This window comes from Rhinolophus sinicus, linkage group LG13, assembly GCF_036562045.2.
Source record: "Rhinolophus sinicus isolate RSC01 linkage group LG13, ASM3656204v1, whole genome shotgun sequence".
NCBI classification, from domain to species: domain Eukaryota; kingdom Metazoa; phylum Chordata; class Mammalia; order Chiroptera; family Rhinolophidae; genus Rhinolophus; species Rhinolophus sinicus.
In genome coordinates this window covers 3,680,542-3,686,365 of record NC_133762.1, presented here as the reverse complement: position 1 = coordinate 3,686,365, position 5,824 = coordinate 3,680,542, and the positions used below count along the sequence as shown (strand labels likewise).

General features: G+C 54.7%; 1 long non-coding RNA gene across 1 annotated transcript; it reads right to left on the bottom strand.

The window, feature by feature from the left end:
- Window positions 1–486: 486 nt before the first annotated feature.
- On the bottom strand, window positions 487–5,261 carry LOC109444963 (uncharacterized). The gene is made up of 3 exons (XR_012491294.1): window positions 4,907–5,261; window positions 4,070–4,135; window positions 487–776 (listed from the first exon to the last, which is right to left on the bottom strand). It is a non-coding gene; the product is annotated as an uncharacterized LOC109444963 (long non-coding RNA).
- Between the last annotated feature and the right edge of the window lie 563 nt (window positions 5,262–5,824).

Here is a 5,824-nt window from a genome sequence, read left to right as displayed (position 1 = left end):
AGCTTCCCCTGGGTTTCCTACTGATTCGCACGATGCCAGGATTAGCTCAGCCACAGGCATACCGGCCCTTTGCATCGTGACAGATCTGTACTAAAACTTGGCCATCGTCCTGGAAGGAGGGGGTTTACAATGCACTCAGGCCCCAGCTCTCCAGATGGCCCCTGAGGGCCACACAAGCTGGGGCGGTGCTGCCTCCCCAGGTCAGCAGGCCTGGGGATGGATGGGACATGGACCTAGAAGTGATAGGAGCCTCCTCACATGTCAGAAGTTATAGAAAACGGCAGTACAGAGATGTGATGTGGAAACTAGCATCTTCCCGAATCACACAAGGGAGGCAGCTCCGTGGGGCAGCTGGGGCTGAGTGACGTGTTCCCAAGCCCACCGCGGAGTGCTCTACAGCAAGCACAGGCTCGCACAGCTGGGCCAAGGGATGCCCAGTCCTGCCAGGACCGCAGCACAGCACACAACTTCACACAGCCTCTTGGGGTGCATTGAAACAGACTTTGATCCAGAAATTGCCTCCATTTAGGCAATAGATGCTTTATGGAAAAACTGCTTTTTTTGGGAAATGTGCCAGGTTCAGAGTGCAGGGGGTACATCCATCACAGAATCTGATGCGCACAGCCTTCAGGACACTGGAGAAGGGCAGGCACGGGAGCCCTCCGTGGGATGGAACGGGCACGGCTGCACTCTGTCCCCTCGTGGGGTTCATTGGCACATACACGGTCCATCCGTCAGCCACGCCCAGGCACACATTTGGTCACATTTGAACATCCCTGAAATCGGGAAACATCTCACAGTGGGTGTTTTGCAATCTCCGCTGGCCTAGATGGGAGTGGAGTTCCAGAGAGGGTGTGTTTTTGCTTCTGCCCGTGATTTGGGCAGACGCTGGGGGGCCATGTGGGTAGTGTGACCCCAGACCGAGAAGCAGGTTATGGTTCCAACGATCAGGGGAGGGCCCGCCTCCCTCCTTCTGCCTGGGCCAAGGGAGAGACCAGGGGGCTCCCTGCCATCCATCTCTGTGGGGCAGGTTTATTTCTCTCGTTTTTCCTACACTGAAACCGTGGTGTCATCACTGCAGCTTTCTGGACGGGTCCCCTGTGAGCTTCCCCACGTGGACATTTTTTCTTTCTTAGTCATACATAAAATACTGATGCATGTTCCAGTGGAGGGTGTCTCTCAGATTTGATGACACCTGGTATCTAATGCTTTCAAGACATATTGCAGCAAAGATACCTATTTAACTCTCAAATGTATTTGACGTTTTTTTCTTGTAGCATCTATTACCATCCTACAGCAAAGGTACCAGAGTACAGTGTTTTTAATGAAAATCTCTTGTGAATCCTTTGGCAAGAAAGGCTCTTCTGTTGCCTGGCCAGTTTGAATTTTCCAATCTCACCTTCCTGTTGGGAGCACACCAGGATGCTTTGGATGGCACGGCCTTCAGAGGTGCAATGCCCCATGGGACGCACACAGGCGTTCCTTAGAAGTGACAGCCCCCTGCCCCCCCCCCCAGCCTGGATAATACCCAAGGTCCCTGGCTTGGGGGTGGAAGATGCTGACCCAGATGCCACAAACAGCAAGAGGGGCCTTGAGATGAGGGAGGGCCCAGAAAAGAGGAAACTACCTCCCTCCAGCCACTCTACCCCCATCCCAGAGAAATCTTTACCCTTGGCCGGGGGTTTCTAGAAACCAGGGGTCTCCCAGCTGGTCCCACTTATCTCCCTTTCACACTTTTCATTCACCCCAAATTCCTCTGGCAGTGGTGGGACGGGGGCTTTCCCTTCCCATCCTTCTCTGTGCTCTGCTGTACACTCTGTGTTAATGCCTGTTAATTTCTTCGTCTCGTCACTGTGGGCTCTGATGCGTACTGGGCTGTACTCCTGTCTGGGGAGATGTGTGACCCTCTGGGGTGGGGACAGCATGGAGCAGCTCGAAGCCCACTCCACTCCTACGCACTCTCTGCCTCTCTGGGTAGAGTCATATCTATATCTTCATTGTCTTAAGAAAGAGCCTTGTGAAAACTGCTTGTCCTGCAAAATAATTATCCTGGATCTAGCAATTATGTATTTCAGTGTGTATCTTTCATAAACTCCCATGTGAAAATTTAGTGGCAAACAAGGAATTTAGGAGCAAAACAGCGGAAACTCCCTGAGAAGCTCCTACCACCTAAGAATGAGAACATAGCTATTGATCTGATTTCCCTTTTCCCCTTGGCTTCCAGGAGGCTCAAAGCCCCATATGAGAGAAAACGACAATTGTTTATTTCCTTCTTGCTGTGACGGTTAGGATGTCTTTTGGTTACAAGTACTAGAATACCCAACTAAAAGGAACACAACAATAAGGACAGGTCATTATTTCACTAACAGGAATTTGGTGATAGGTGGATCGAGGGTTCTTGATTCAGCAGCTCAGGGATATCAGGGCTCAAGATAGCTTTTTATATTTTGCTTGGCTTTTTATACTTTGTGTCCAGATAACTGCCACAGATTGGATACAGCCTGCAAGGCCGGGAGGGCAGGAGTTGGTGTCTCTCATCTCCTTAGGGAGGAGACACCCGTCTATTTCCCTTTAGGCCCCACTGGCCAGAACTGGGTCACAGGCCCACCCCTGTGCCAAGCCCTCGCTGACCACACAAGTGGGGTTACCCAGGCTGGTTTCTATCAGTCTTCTTTTCTCCTGGGGAAACATTCCCTGAGCACCTTATGCCCCAGGTTGGGCAAATCCACCCGAGTTCTGTTAGCAAGAGGCAGCTCCAGAAAGGCTGCGGGTGGGCAGGTCTCCTTCTCTCCCTGTCTACTGTGTCGCCTTCATATACATTCTGCGAAGCACACAGCAGACCGCAAATGAATACTGAAAGGAAGGAGGGACAGAGAAAGGGAGGCAGGAGGGGAGGAGGAAGAGAAGGAAGGCTCAAATACGTAGAATAATTACATTCTATAAGTGAAATAATGACACATATCAGCCTTAAGCAGCTGCGACTGTCCCGCCACCACTGAGCAGACCCTCTGAGTCACTCATTTCCCCATATCCTGTACATCATGTGTCTTATCCTATGTGAAGATATCACTTTGACCCCATGATGAATCAGGGCTTATTGCCCACGTCCTCTTCCCAAGTGACAGTAAATTAGGCACTTGGAATCCCCGGTCGTCCCTGCAGGTGGAGGGAGGCAGAAGATGGGGGAGGGCTGCAGTCACAAGTCTGAGAGAAGAGCTAGAAAAAAATGAGTCTTTTCTAGACAAGCATCGTTTGGGGAACCGGAGTGTATAAACAGATAATGGGGAAAGTGCTTCTCAGGGGATCTGCTGAGATGGGACGCAGTGAAGTGGCTAGGCCGGGCTGGGGGAGGAACTGGTTGCCTGGGTTCTTCTGGAAAGTTCCTGCAGATCTCACCCTGTAGCTTCTCTCATGCCCCAAGGAAACAAAGGCACAAACGCTGTGACTTCTCTGTCTTCCTGCTGCAGGGAAGGGGGGTCTCTCTGTCCCTCCCCAAAGCCGCCCCTCCCTTATTGCCCTGGTCTCCAGATTCCCTCCCTCTGTGGCACCTTGCTCTGGTGGTCACCCCCATAGGACCTGTCAGTCTGGGCCTTTCCCCACCATCCCCCTGGGCTACGCATTCCAGAGCTCACCCACCCTACACAGGCTCTCTCACCCAGCGACCCCTTCGCTCCACTGCCCTCTCTCCTCCACCTTCATGGCCAAGGTCCCAGAAAAGGTCACATCCCTTCACTCTTCCCCTGACAGTCACTCTGGACCAGCTCTCCTCCAACGCGGCCCCTGCAGCCACAGCCGGATGCAGCTGAACAAGCGAAACACCCCAGGTCACACGCACACCCCGCTGCAGTCCTGCTGGCCGGCGCACCCCTCTGCCACCCCATCTGACCCTCACCTGCCGGCCTGGCGTCCTCCCCGGCTCTTCCTCAGAAGAGACCTGCCCCCCTCCCTGCACCAGTTGCAGGTGGGCGCCGCTGCCCTACCCTGCCTCCCTTCCAGCCCCGTGCTGGTCCCCACCCCTGTCTCAGGAACTCAGGAGGGTCCCACGGCTGAATTACGTCAGCGCACTTACAAACACGTCTTCTTACTCCATCCAGCTTAAAAACTCTCTGCAGCCTCCCTGCCATTCTCTTCTTCCCTTTATAGCAAAACAAAAGCCTCAGAAAACTGTCTTCCCTCCACGCCTCAGCTTTCTCCTCCTCTCTTAAACCCACTTCACTCAGGCAACCCCTGCACCGCCCACCCCCACGGCGCTTGTCACTGTCACCGGCAGCCCTCGAGGTGCTAAATCCAGAGGTCAGTCCTCCGTCCTCATCTTAGGAGCCCTTCCCACTGCATCTGATGGGCTGAGCACGCCTGTTCCTGAAGCAGGTCCTCGTGTGGCCTCCAGGACACGCACACCCCCGTCCTGGCTCGCCTCCTCAGGCTCCATCCTGATTCGGCCCTTCTTAGCACCCAGTGCCCCAAACCCAGTTCTTGGGCCTCTTTGTTCTTTCCACCCCTACTCCCCTGGTGACATCAGCCGTTCTCTTCATTGAAGACGCCCAGTGGGTGTCTCTGGCTTGGATCTCATTCCAGACAACCTCTGCACCTGGGTGTCTAAGGCATGTCACCGAGCCCCGCCCCCATCCTTCCCTGCCCCGCGCCCGTCCTTCCCCGCCCCGCCCCCATCATCCCCTGCCCCGCCTCCATTCTTCCCCGCCCCGCCCCATTCTTCCATGCCCCGCCCCCATCCTTCCCTGCCCCGCCCCCATCCTTCCCCATGAGGATGGAGGGCAACTCCAAAGCCAGAGGTCCTCCTCGGCCCCTCCCCTCACACCCGAAACCCGGCTGTCAGTGAGTCGGTTGTTTGTCCAGCCTGACCACTCCTCTCTGCTGCCACCCGGGGCCAGGCCACGCCTCCCCTCACCTGGTGCAGTCTCTTAAATATCTTCCCTGTCCTCTCCTTGCCCCCTTAGATCAACCCTCGATGCAGAGCGTCATGTAAAAACGGAAGCCAGCTCAGGCCAGTCGTCAGCTTCCGGTCTCATGCAGAGCAAATCCAAAGTCCTTACAATGTTCCAAAGGTCCCATCTGATCCACCCCCGCCGCCACCACACACACACTCAGGTCTGTCAGAAGAGCATTGGATTGGGTGGTCCAGGCTTCCTGGAAGTGACTTTTAGGCTGAGCTCAAAGAAATAATCAGGAAATGCCATCAGTTCATTCTAAGTGGGAAAACAGAAACTGCACCAAGAATTTCCAATGGAGGGAGCTGGGGACACTGGCGATGGAAGAGCTGAAATAGGAGATGAAGGAACATCCCGACATTAGCAGTCTCCTGTCCCCCACCCCCTCAGGTGGGTTACTCAGGTGTTACACGGTTCCAGGCAGAGCAGTGGGGCTAGCATGTGCAAAGGCCCTGAGGCAGGAGGAAGCTGGTGAGGTAGGAGAGCTAGAGGAGAGGAAGAGGGACAAGAGCACCGATAGTGAAAGGAGGGTGGCATGAGAGGGGGTAGGAGGGACAGCCAGAGGCCAGGCTGTGGCAGCTCCCTCAGACCAGGCAGGAATTTGGACTCACTCCCCAGAGGAATGGAAAGCAGAGGTGGGACGCTCCCGCTGTTCCAACCCGTCCAGCCTCAGTGGCTCTCAAATCTGCACCTGCAGTCTTTCTCTGTCGTCAGAAGGCCACACCTTGGCTCCCATGTCTTTATCTCTTTATTCTGGGCCTTTTAAACCCAGAGCGACCTACACCAGCTGCCTCATTTCCACCCTGCCATCGCAGTGGCTCCAGGGTCCCCTGGGGCATTCACAGCAGTGTCATTCCATCAGTGACCCCCAACAGCCT